Here is a 13856-nt window from a genome sequence, read left to right as displayed (position 1 = left end):
ACTTACTCTCAGTCGTATTCAACTGGATGACACTTGACCACTGCTAAGTGAAACAAGTGCTATTCTATCTGGAGGAACACTCTTCCACTTTGTACATGACTCTGTCAATGTGCAGCATGAAGCAACCTGGGTTGCTGTGATACTGAACCTTGTACCATTGGGGTATCAAATACCAGAATGATTTCCCAATGTGGACAGTGTTTGGTGGAGCTCCCAGTTGTAAAACAGGTTTGGAAACAGGAGTGGCATCCACTTCCTAAACCACATGCGTCTGGAAAATGTATGAACTTGGAGAAATGATGATACTTGTGGAAAAGCATTAGTTCTTTTGTTCATAGAGTCGCTATGAGTCACTCAACTCAATGGAAATCAACAACAGCAGCAACAACAACAACAATTTTCAGATGAATGACATATAGACATTTCTCTCATGTTCATTGCTTTCAGCCAAGATCCATCTGACATCAGTGATAATTTCTCCAGAGCAACAGCATTTCATCGATTATGCAAAGATATTGGCTGTGTTTGGTGTTTGTTGTTATGTGCCGTTGAGTTGGCTCTGATTCATAACAATTCTATATGTACAACAGCTCTGAACCCTGCTCTCTCCTGAGCCAATTTAATGATCTCTGACACACCTACTCCCATTACCCCAGTCACTGAATCAATCCATCTCATTGAGGGTCTTCCTTCCTTGCACTGTCCCTCCACACTTCCAAACATGATGTTCCTCTCCAAAGACTGGTCCCTCCTTGTAACATGCCCAGAGTATGTCAGATGCAGCTTCAGAATTTTTGCTTCCAAGGAGCAGCCCTGACTTCACACTCTCCAGAACTAACCTGTTTATTCTCCTAGCAGTCAATGGTATAGTTAATACTCTTCAACAACACTACAGCTAAAAGGCATCAAGTGTTCTTTTATGATCCTTAGTCATTGTTCAAACATGCACTTCCAAAATAGCTTGCCTCCAGAAACTCTATGAACTTGGAAAAATGATGCAAGTTACACAATTGTTCAGGTCTTTTGTTCATAGGGTCACTATGAGTTGTCTACAACTCGATGGCACATAACAACAACAACAACATAGAGAGAGCTCTGTGGGCCTGGTGAATAGAAAGTTATGCTACCAAGTCAAAGGTAGGTAATTTTAATCTGCAACCCTCAGGCCTGGTTTTAATTAGTTTTGGTCAAACATTCTTCTAAGTGGTATAACACTGGTCTGTCCATTTGGTGTACAGAGGTAACTTGCAGTTGCTGTAATGCTAAACACTGTGACACTGGTACATCAAAGGTGATAATGGTTACCCATGGTAGATGGTGTTTGGTGGAGCTCTCTAATTAAAACAAGTTTGGAAGTAGGAGTGGCATCTGTTTCCAAAATAGATTGCCTCCTTCTGAAACTCTATGAACTTGGAGAAATGATGAAAGTTACACAATTGTTCAGGTCTTTTGTTCATAGGGTTGCTATGAGTCATCTACAACTCCATGGCACTTAACAACAACAACAGTCACTGTCCAGCTCTCTGATGTATAGTAAGTAATTGTGAAGACTTTGGCCTGGATCCATGTGCCTTAGTGTCTAGACTGACATAATTGTTTTTCAGTGCTCTGGAGGGGTCCCTGACAGCAGATCTTCCCAATTCTTTTGATCTCCTGGCTGCTGGTACCAAGAGTGTTGATTATGGATCTAAGCAGCTGAAGCTGTTAACAATCTCAATCTCTTCACATCTTTCCTGATGCAGTCAATCCTCCCAGTGGTGAGAATCTTTACTTTCTTGATGTTGGGCTTCAATCTGTATTGAAGGCTGTGGTCCTTGACCTTCTACAGAAAATATCTCAGGTCCTCCTCAGTTTCAGCAAGCTAGGTTGTATCCTATGTATAGCACAATTGGTTGAGGAGTCTACCTCCAATCCTGATGCCACATTCTTCCTCAGAGCCCAGCCTCCTGGATGATCTGTTCTACATACAGATTGGCATGTATGGAAGCAAGATACATCCCTGATGTGTTCCCTTCATGTATGGAAATAAGATACATCCCTGATGTGTTCCCTTCCTGATTTTGAACCATGCAGTGTTTTCTTGCTGTGTTCTGATGCCTGCCTCCTAGTCTACTATAGGTTTCAGATGAGCACAATCAAGTGTTCTGGATTCCTATTCTTCTCAGAGTTAGCCACAGTTTGTTGTGATCCCCCTAGTCAAGTCTGTGTGGATCACAACAAATTAGAGCTAACCATGAGGAGGAGTGTGGCATCAGGATTGTAAGAAGACTCATCAACCGACTGAGCTATGGACTGTCGTCATACATAATAAGAGGTACATTGCAAAGAGGACTCGGAAGAGAGTAGGGATGTAGGTAATTGTGCAACAGTGAATGAATATTTTTTTAAAAAGGTGAATTGGAGGAGGGGAAATGGAGTGAGAGGCAATAAAATGTACAACAATGAATGAATAAAAATCTAACTTTTCCAGTAAATTTTCATTAAAATTAAAAATTTTATTTAAAAATATTCCCAACAACCTGTGTTATGCTGATGATACTTACAGATGATACCTTCCTTGCTAAAACTGAGGAGTGGCGTTTGCTGCAGAAGGTCAAGGACTATGATATTCAGTATGGATTGAAGCTTGGCATCACGAATACAAAGATTCTCAGCACTGGGACAATTAGCAGCATCATGGTGGATGGAGAAGAGACTGAAGTTGTTAACAATTTCAGCTTGCTGGGCTCCACAATCAATACTCTTGGCACCGGCAGTCAGAAAATCAAAAGATGAATTGCATTGCGGAATTCTGATGTTGGGACCGCTCCAAAGTGCTAAAAAGCAATTATGTCAATCTAGAGAAATACATGTGCCTGATCCAGGTCATGGTCTTCACAATTACTTGCTATGCATCAGAGAGTGGGACAAGGACTAAGGATGACAGATGAAGAATCGATGCCTTAGAGTTGTGGTACTGGAGAAGGGTATTGAACATATCATGGACTGCCAGGGGAACAAATAGGTCTGTCTTGGAGAAGGTGAAACCAAGTTTCACCTTGGAGACAAGGATTTTGAAGCTCTATTTTACGTAGTTTGTGCATGTGGCCAGGATGGACCAATCCTTAAAAGGTGGAGGGACAGTGTAATAGAGGAAGAACCTAGAAGAGATGGATTGACAAGGTAACTAGGGTGATGGGGTTAGGTGTGTTGGAGTCAGTGAGACTGACTCAGGAGAGGGCAGAGTAATATTGTGCATAAGGTCAGTATGAGTCTCAGGTGACTCAAAGGCACATAACAACAAATAGTAATTTTCAGATGACAATCTTTAAGCCTTTATTCTTAGTTTAAAATATTTGTTGAAACATTTAGAAATTGATAGCCCTGCAGGTATGTGAAACACTATCATCAAAGCAATGTACAAGTTACTATGTCATGATAAACTGATTGGAAATTAGGAGTACATTCAGTGACATAGATTTACATATAACCAGAGTGATCTCAAAATTCCAACAAGCATAAAGATGGCTTAGGACTGGGGAACTTTTTCTGGTTCTAGGTAAAGCTGATGTGCGTTGTGAGTGACTGAACAGCAACACAAAACAATCTACGGGTAGAATTCTATTTTGATTAGAAAAGTGTATTCTGACTTAAAATTTAAGTAGTTATAAACTTCCAAATTGTTTTCAAAAGAAAGTAGTGAATGTGATCTGTTCCTGTTATTAGGTACCATTAAGATGAGTACTGCTCATAGTGACTGAGAATAACAGATCTGAATCCTAGCTTATCTTGTGCCCCCCTTATCACCTCTGAAACTCTGGAGCCCATTGCTGTAGTAACCATGTCAATCTGTATTCATGGAGGTCTTCCTCTTTTTTGCTGACCCTCTACCTTTCTAAACATGATATCCTTTTCCAAGGAATAGCCTCTCCTAGCAACATGTTCAAAACGTGAGAGATAAAGCTTTGCTCTCTCAGCCTCCCAGGAACACTCCAGCTGCACGTTTTCTAAGACATAACTCTTTGTTCTTTGGACAGTACATGGGTTATTCAGTGATTTTCTCCAACACCACAACTCAAAGGCATCAGTTCTCAATTCTTCTTCTGTCATTCTTGTTCATTGTTCGGCTCTCAGATGCATAGCAAGTAATTGAAAAGACCTCCAGGATATACTAAATTCATCCCTCAATTTAGTCCTCCTTTCCAAAGAAAGGGAAAACAAGAATCTTAGAATCATCTTCTCTCCTGCACCCTAGAACTGCCCCAATTAATAAAACAGATGGTTTTGACATACCGTGGACAAACAATAGAAATATTTTCAGCCATCTATCTAGACTTTGTGTATAATGAATCTTACCATCAAAGCCTAATTTTGGTCTTTGTTCCAATTTGAAGATATGCTAGTGAAAGCAGAATCAGATATAAGTGGATGTATTTTCTTGAAACTGATTGTGTTACTCTGTTGAGAAACAAAATGCAGAACATCAGATTTAATTAGACAAGTCAGTGTGTTTCTAAGCGGGCCAACAGGCATACTTGGTCATCAAAGTATTAAGAAGAACTAGTTCAGCCTTTCCCCCACCCCAAAATTCTGTTAAGGCATATTCTGCCTCATGCATGTTAATTCACTCTCTTGAAAGAATTATGCCTACTGTCTTAAGGGAAACAGACTGGTTTTGTCAAGCAGATTCTGATTCATAGCAAACCCTTACATTGTCAAGTAGAATTGTGATCATTGGAGTTTTAATGACTAGTTTTGCAGAAGTAGATATACAGACTTTTTTACAAAAGGGCTTTAGCTATACTGGAACCCCCTTTTGGTTATCAGCCAAACCACTTAACTTTTGGCCCCATGCAAAGACAAGTAGTATCATGGAGCACTTAAAACATGTCTATATCTTGAGTATGTATGACTGAAGAAATCCTATTTAATAGGCAGGAAGGAATAAGAATCAGTAACATCAGAGTCATCACCACTCAAGTACCTCCAAGTGGGTAAGAATTTATCCCTCATAGCACTTACCTTGTTCTAGAAGGAGCCTTGGTGCCACATGGTTAAAACATGGCTAGGTAAAAGATTTGGGGTTTGAACTCTCCAGTCACTTCATGAGAAACAGATATGGAAGTTTGCTTTCTATAAAGGTTTACATTCTCAAAAATCTTAGAGAACATTTTCACTCTGTCCTCCAGACCCTCTGTAAGCAGGAATGATTCAGTGGCAGTGGGCTTGGTTGAGTTTACATAGTTCTAATGACAGACAACAATATAATCTGATTATCTAGAGAAAAATGCTATGATAACAGAGGTAGAGCATTATTTATCTAAGTGAACTAGAGTCAAACTTTTTATGCAAATCCTGACTCTATCACATTAAAAGTTTGTGATGTTAACCAAGTGACTTCATTTCACTGTTCCTTTGTTTCATCTGTACAAAATGTGTAACATTAAAATCTCAGGGAATTTCTGTGAGAATTTAACAAGCCAAGGTGTATCGATAAAAAGCAGCTATTACTCAATGGCAGCATGATATCCAACACTAAGTAACTCTAGCTTTAAAATGCTTGTGAGTTTTAAATTTGATTTGTTTCCAGTATTTTTTCACATATTTTTAGTTTTTTCTCCTGGAATGGTATTGAATAAACTGTGTTGCCGCCTGATTTTTCACTTGTCAATACTGTGTATTTCTAATCAAAATCAATCAATCAATCAATCAATCAATCATTCTCTCCCTCTCTCTCTCTCTCTCTGTGTGTGTGTGTGTGTCTCTGTCTTTCTCTCTGTCTGTCTCTCAAGTCTACTTCCTATCTCAGTATGGCATGCAGCACTAATGCAAACACTGAACCATTCTTTCAGACACTGTGCAATTAGATCTTCCTAGACATACATTTTAATGTTTATAGACTTCTTTACCTTCCCTTATTGAAACAGTTTCATAACTTTGGTGACATGATGATTTTACACTTTCTATCTACATGTCTTCATTTGCTATAATATGTGTGTCTTCTGCTGATAAACCGCAAAAGATCAAGGGACTACACTCAGAGAGCCAAATACACAATTTGTGCTCTGTATTCTGCTTCTTCTTTTGCATGTACCACATGCTCAGTATTTTCAAATCTAAAATTTATTTTCTTCAAAAGCTGAAAACCTTTATTTCATTGTTCATTCAATCAGTTAATAGCAATTCCACCCACCCAGCTACCTATGTAATTTCCATGCTCCTTTACTTCCTTGAGCATATCTTTACTCAAAGCACCTTACTTTGTGGAAAAGTCACATTACCCACACCTTAAAATTTGTTTCTCAAATCTATTCTTTCTCATACAGTCCCTATATCAACTTCAAATTGCCAACAAACAATCTTGTCTCTTTAGAACTGTCTCCTAGCCAATCCTCCAGCAGGTTTCCAGTCACATGGGAGGAGATTGTCCACCTTTGTCCCAGAAAGCTGCTTGTAGATTTAAGGTGCCTGGCTTTGGGTTCACAATTTAACTTCTTACCTTTCAGGTTACCAGAGCCAGTGGTAAAATATCTACTTGCTTTTATGGGCCACAAAGATTATAGAGGTCCTCTGTTGCTCAGTTAACTTCTTCATTCAATTCAACCAGTTACCGCTTGCTTTCACTATGACTTCCATCTACATTTTTTCCCACTCCTTGCTGTTTTAGGGGACTCTGGTGGCCTAGTGGCAAGAGGGTAGGCTGCAATCCCAAAGACACAGATTTTGAGGCCACCAGCTACTCCGTGGGAGAGGCATGTATAATTTCATCCTGTGAGATTAACTGCCTCTGAAAGCCCTTGGCAGAGTCAGTAATAGTTTGATTCCAACTCTACAGTACACAACAGCAACAACAACAATGCTGTTTTAGCTTAGGCCCTCACTACCTCATGTGTTTTATTATGAAGGCCCCTGTGGGTAGAATTCAGTCCACTTACAATGATGAAAATAGAAGGACAAGTGAGTAAGATACATATAAATAACTCAAGAAGAGAACGGGAAGGGAGTAAGGAAGGAACAAAAAGGGGGGAAGACACTGGGGGAACTGGCTGGGGAATGGGGGAAGGCTGAAGGAATAGGAAAAGTTCAGTGAGGACTCAAAAAGACAAGGTGATAATAGGCATATATCTATGATTAATTATATAAAATGCAATATATGTGAATGGTTGTATAAAACAGAAAGTACGTATATGAAACACCATGTATGGGAAGGATTGTATGCACACCAATAACAAATTTTAAAAGTTCTTTCTAATTAGGACCTCAGATTGTAGCTGTTTTGGGGAATAGGGTCTTCACAATTAAAATGGTTAAGATTTAGATGAGATAGTACTGGGTAGGAAAAAAGACTTATAACTGACCCTCCACTGGATTTCTGAGACTGTAAATTGCACAGGAGGAAATTTTTCATCTTTCCCCCCTAAGAGTTGGTAGTAGGTTTTAACCACTAGAGAGATAAGGTGTTTTGAAGATATGGACTATGCCAACAGACCTTCTGACTAGGCTATAATGGATCCTAAATTTGATTGCTGTTGTTGTTTACAGTTGAGTGTGAACCAACTATAGCTGAGGCTCTAGAGGGTTTTTAGAGACAGAGCAGCTGGTGAATTCAAACCATGTGCCTTTGGGATTGCAGCATAGCTGCTTACAGCTAGGTCACTAGAGAATGTCCTTATAAGAGATTTGAAAGGACACACAGAGACACACACAGAATAGAAAGCCATGTAAAAATAGAGGTAGGTTTCAGTGATGTTGCTACAAGTCAGTAGATCATAAAGAGGAACGAAGAGGGTAGGAACCTATTGGGACTTCGATGTTAAACTTCTGGCCTCTAACTTTGACACTAAATTTCTGTAGTTTAAAGTGATCAAATTGTGATAATTTGTTATGTTAACCCCAGGATGCTAACACACCTCTCAACTAGTATTCAGCATTAATCTGTTCTTTAAGTTTCTGCCAGAACTGTCAGATCTTACCACATCTCTCATAAAGATTTAAGTTTGTCTTTCAGTTAAAGAAAGGGCAAATGTGGGTTGTTGGGGGTTTTTGTTTTGTTTTGTTTTTCCAACCATATATCTTTCTTCAGTGTATTTCATGCTTCTGACTACTTGACAATATTTTTTCCACATTTTGGTGCTTTTTATAATTTGTCTCTCTGCTTGGAACACAATTATGATTCTTTCCATCCATCACAACCCAGTAGAGGTGTCATAAACTTTCTTTGGTCCTCCTTGATTTTTCTCTGTCTTATTCACCTCTTATGTTTTCCTGTATTACATTTGGCACACACTGTAATGATCTGTTTATATTTCCCTTGTTGTTATGTGCTGTCTAGTCTCTTATGACTCACAGCGACCCTGTATATATATTAGCCCTGAAATCTGTTCTATCCTGTGCCAACCTTATTGTCTCTGACACACCTACCCTCATTACCTCGGTGACTGAATCAATTAATCTTATTGAAGGTCTTCCTTTCTTGTGCTGTCCCTCCACCCTCCCAAGAACGATGTTCCTCTCCAAGGACTGGTCCCGCTTTGCAATATGTCCAAAATAAGTCAGATGAAGCCTCAGAATCTTTGCTTCAAGAAGTAGCCTGGTTTCACCTTCTTTAGGATGAACCTGTTTGTTCTCCTGGCAGTCCACGGTATGTTCAATAGTCTTCTCCAGCACCACAGCTCAAAGGCATCAGTTCTCTTTCTGTCGTCCCTAGTTCTTTATTTTCCAGTTATTTTGACAGAGGCTAAGCAACCAGTAGATACTCTATACATGTGTGCTTAATTAATAAGTATTTTCTTCTTTAGAAGTTCTATATAATTACATGTCAATTATACAATAAAAAATCTTAGTCTGTGATCTCGGTCTGCTCCCAGGCGCAGACGGGCAAGCGGTGCCGACATGCCGGTGGCCAGGAGCTGGGTTTGTCGGAAAACTTACGTGACTCCGCGAAGACCCTTCAAGAAGTCACGTCTCGACCAAGAGCTGAAGCTTATTGGCGAGTATGGGCTCCGGAACACACGTGAAGTCTGGAGGGTCAAGTTTACTCTGGCCAAGATCCGCAAAGCTGCCCGAGAGTTGCTGATGCTGGATGAGAAGGACCCACGGCGTCTGTTTGAAGGCAATGCGCTGCTTCGGCGACTGGTCTGCATTGGTGTGCTGGACGAGGGCAAGATGAAGCTGGATTACATCCTGGGCTTGAAGATCGAGGATTTCTTGGAGAGGCGTCTGCAGACCCAGGTGTTCAAGCTCGGTTTGGCCAAGTCCATCCACCACGCCCGCGTGCTGATCCGCCAGCCATATCAGGGTCCGAAAGCAGGTGGTGAACATCCCGTCCTTCATTGTCCGCCTGGACTCCCAGAAGCACATCGACTTCTCCCTGCGGTCTCCATATGGTGGGGGCCGCCCAGGCCGCGTGAAGAGGAAGAACGCCAAGAAGGGCCAGGGTGGGGCTGGAGCAGGTGATGATGAGGCGGAAGATTAGGCTCACCAGGGCCCTCCTGGGTGGGAAACGGTCTAGTGTACCAGCCAGGTGATACAATTAATTCTTGAATTATAATTAATAAATCAATTAACTAAAAAAAATCTTATGTCCCAGATTTCTTCATATATTGTCTTGATTGATGCGATCATCTCTTATTGCTTTTTGCCTCCAATATTCACTACTTTATTACCTTGTAGCTAACATAATCTTTCCAAAAGACATGTATAAATGAACTGTCCTGAGGTAGCAATGTCAATGGTAGGTATAAGAATCGATATAAAAGAAACATTTTATATTATGATAGGTAAAGCAGTTCCCATCATTCTCAACCCATGATGAATACTGCGCTTTGATGCTATCAGATTACCTACAAAGGTTTAACCCTCTCACCCTGGTTGTTGTTATTAAGTGCCCTCAAGGTGAGTATGACTCATAACAACTCTATGAATAGACAACCTAAACCCAGTCCTATCCTGTACCATTCTCATCGTCTCTAACACACTAGAGTCATTACTGAAGTCACTGTGTTAATTCGTCTTGTTGGAGGTCTCTTCTCTGGCCTCTATCTTTCCAAGTATGATGTCCCTTTCCAAGGAATAGCCTCACCTCCACATGTCCAAAGTATGAAAGAGGAAACCTTGCCATCTTTGCCTCCAAAAACACTCTAGCTGCACTTTTCCCCAACATATATCTGTTTATTCTTTTGGTAGTACATGAAATATTAATTTCTCTTCACCTGAACTGCAATTGAAAGGCATGAATTCTTTCATTCTTATTTTTCCAGCTCTCACATGTGTTGCAGGTGATTGGGAAGAACGTGGCCTGGATTGGGAACACCTTAGTCTTCAAATTGACATCACTGCTCTTCTATATTTTGGAAAGATTGCTAACAGAAAACTTGCCCAAAGCAGTACATATGTCTCCTGATTTTCTGATTGCTGGTACCAAGGATTTTAACTGTGGATCCAAGCAAGGTGAAATCATTGACAGCTTCAATTTTCTTGATGTTGGGGTGTAAGTTATACCAAAGGCTGTCGTCCTTGATTGTCTGCAGCAAAGTGTTTCATATCCTCCTAACTTTCAGAAAACAAGGTTGTGTTATTTACATAATGCAAGTTGTTGATGAGTCTTTCTCCCGTCCTGATGCCCTATTCTTCTTCATAGAGTCCCACTTCAGCAATTATTTGCTCAACAGACAGATTAAATAGTTGTAGAGAAAGGATACAACCCTGGCACACACTCTTCATGATTTTAAACTATGCAGCATTCTCTTGCTCTGTTTGGACAATAGCTTCTTTTTTTCTTGGTTTAGATTTAGTCTTAACACAATTAAGTGTTCTGGGATTGGCGGTTTTATATATGTGTGTAATGTAGGTGTATACATATGTTTTCCCCTACTTTCTCTTTTTAGTGGACTTCTTTGTCTTCTTATTAGGTATTGTAGAGTCAATTGAATATGCTTCTAAAATATGTAATGAAGTCCTGATCCCAGTGCCTGTGGCTATGCTCTCGTTTAGACATAAAAGTTCTAATTTATTATGTTAGTAAGATCATTCTAGAGTAGAGTGGATCTTAAACATAATCATTTCTCAAAGAGAGAAAAAAAACGGGGCCAAGGGGTGGGATTCTATACCAATCAAATAATTTTTCTTTTACTTTTCAAAGAGAAGAGCGACCTGGGGGTGGGGTGGGCAGGAAGAAAAATGCAACAATGAATGTACGGAAATCCAAAAAAGAAAAAGAAGATAAACTTTATAAGTGAGAAAAAAAATAAAGGAACAGCTAGAATTGCTAGCAACAGCTAAGAGCTGGGCTAGTCAAGGAATGAATCTGCCTTAGAATTGCTGGCTTGATTGAAACTTTCAGCCTCCACAATTGCAAGGTGACATATACCCTATCTTTAAAACCATACATGTGTTATGATTTTATTTTGTGCTGGTGTAGTAGCACTAGGTAACTAATATAATAATACTCAAGACTCTTCTCTCTAAGGCTTTTCTTAAATTCCAGGGCAAAGGGTGAGGTAGTGCATAACCTGTTCCCTTTCTTTCGATAGAATTCTATCCTAACATTCATTAACACTCACTACAGTATAACACGTTTGGGTGTATATACATATCTGATTCTCCCTCTTTGAACTGTCCCCCACCTAGATGATGAGATACTTGCAATGGTGGACTTTTGTTTCATTCTTACATCTAGAACATTGTCTCAAGAGAAGGAAGTACTTAGTAAAGTTTATCAGTGATGAGGAAGTGACAAGTTTTCAGCCGTAACATGGAGACGTACAAGAACATGCATGTATACAGACAACTCATAACCCTCCTTAACAGGAAGCTTTCACTGATCTGTCTCTCCATGTGAAAGCTTTTAATCATACTAATAAAAAAATAACAAAATCTATAACTAATTTTTATTAACTTGGAGTCAAAACAGGTTGTGAATGCATATTTATGACCCAACAGCAAGAAACACCTTGAGCTGAGTTTAAATACATTGGTCAGGCTATTTAGCCCCTTAGTTTTCATTTAAAATGAGATTAATGAGCGTATTTCATGTTATTGGTGTTATAAGGATTACGTGAATGAATGAAAACATTTAAAATGCTTGAAACTATACTTTAAACACTTACTGTACACTGGGATAAGGGCTTCTGGTAGTATATTGCATGACATGTAGCACTGATAACGTAAAGGTCTGCAGTTCAAATCCACTAGCTGCTTCACGGGAGAAGTAGAGGCAGTCTCTTCTCCTAAGGATTTACAGCCTCAGGTCATTATGAATCATTCCATGGCAGTGGGTTCTGTGAGTATGCAGCAACATAATAGATGCTTGGTGAATTTTAGCTCTCATGGTTGTCAATTGTCCTCTCATTATGTCTAGTTGCTTAAATTTTCTCGTTCTCCCTTTTAACTCCTACAACCAAGAATGTAGACACTATATTTGCTTATCTCTCTAGCTCCCGAACACTGAAAGTTGATAGATATGCAACTGGCAGTGTATCACGTTATTCATATACAATTATATTCTAAGTTCCATAAAATTCACCTACCAAAAATTGTTGGAAGACTTACATAACTTGATGCAGTGATAAGTGTTCATTTGTTCCTATAATACTTTTGGTTGCTTATTGTTTAAACAAAACTGTCTACTTTGATCTCAAAGTGTAAGAAATGCATAAGTTCAACTCTTCTGGGGGAAAAATATACAAGATATCATCACTTACCACAACTATAATCAAGACAGAGGGCAGTAATTAAGTAAATAGTAAAGATAATAAAATGTTTTTAAGTATGCTATTTTTCTATGGTGATGGTTATTTGAGTTCTGGCTTTATCTATAATAAATTAAAAAATAGGCCTAATTGAAGCCTACTCTTGGTTTCCCTAATTTATTGGAGATAAGAGTTGTGTGTAATCTAAATGTTTCACCAAATGTATTTGATTTGGCAGCATATCACATGAATTTGAGAGATGAATTGATTTCTTTTTCAAGACCAGTGTTCTAACCCATGAGCAATGAAGTCAACCTCAATTGATATATGTTGTATGGGTGAAAGATGGTCAGTTTCCTCCTGTGGGATTTACAGCTCCATAAAAATGCTGGTGGTTCTTCTATGAGTTGGTTTCTACTCAATCACAATCAATTATCTTCTTTTTAAGGAAGTGTGTTGATAAGAGAAGGGAGTTAATCAGGAATGCAATGTGTGTGCATTTATCACAGAAATTTCATAGGATCTTGCTTTTTCTTCACTATTTTTTTATTTCTACTCCTGGTACTGAATTCTTTTTGCCCATTTTTGGTAAAGCATCATGTCACTAAGTCACCTACTTAGTTGAAAAGAAAATTTTCTTCCTCCCTCTGAGTACATGAAAGATTGATTATGAAGACACGTTTCCTCTTCTCTTGTGCAATTTTGTCTTTAGATCATTACTAATAATTTGGCAATCAAAAGCACTTGAAAGGTGTAGAAGGAACTACCTACATTCTTTTTATTATTGACACTGTAATTTCATATTTAAATTGTATCAAGAAATTTACAAAGGCACACAGATTTCACTAAAATACATTAACAATGTAAAAAAATCTAAATATTAAATAAAACCTGAATATAGAGATAGAAGAGTCCATATTCCTGAAATAAATTACATTACCTTCTTCTTCCAATCAGACTTCATTAAATCAATACAGATTGATAATGTTTATCTCTTTCTTGTGAATTTCCAGGAAAGAAGAAGCCTCATTTAAAGAGCAATCATTATCTATATATGTATGTATATATGCATATACATTAAGTATGCTATTTAAAATATTTAAATTGTGTTTAAGCTTGATTCCACCTTGCATTAATTGCTTCATTTTAACTTCACATATTTCTTTCTCAGCATGTTGTAGTTGTTGT

General features: G+C 38.7%; 1 pseudogene across 1 annotated transcript; it reads left to right on the top strand.

The window, feature by feature from the left end:
- The first annotated feature begins 8850 nt into the window (after positions 1–8850).
- Positions 8851–9469, top strand: LOC102862837 (annotated as a pseudogene). The gene has a single exon (XR_438917.1). The product of XR_438917.1 is annotated as a ribosomal protein S9 pseudogene (transcript).
- Positions 9470–13856: the final 4387 nt, after the last annotated feature.

Source organism: Elephantulus edwardii, unplaced genomic scaffold (assembly GCF_000299155.1).
Source record: "Elephantulus edwardii isolate Elephantulus edwardi_28Jun2011 unplaced genomic scaffold, EleEdw1.0 scaffold00078, whole genome shotgun sequence".
In the NCBI taxonomy this organism is placed as follows: domain Eukaryota; kingdom Metazoa; phylum Chordata; class Mammalia; order Macroscelidea; family Macroscelididae; genus Elephantulus; species Elephantulus edwardii.
This window is presented reverse-complemented; position numbering and strand designations above follow the sequence as displayed.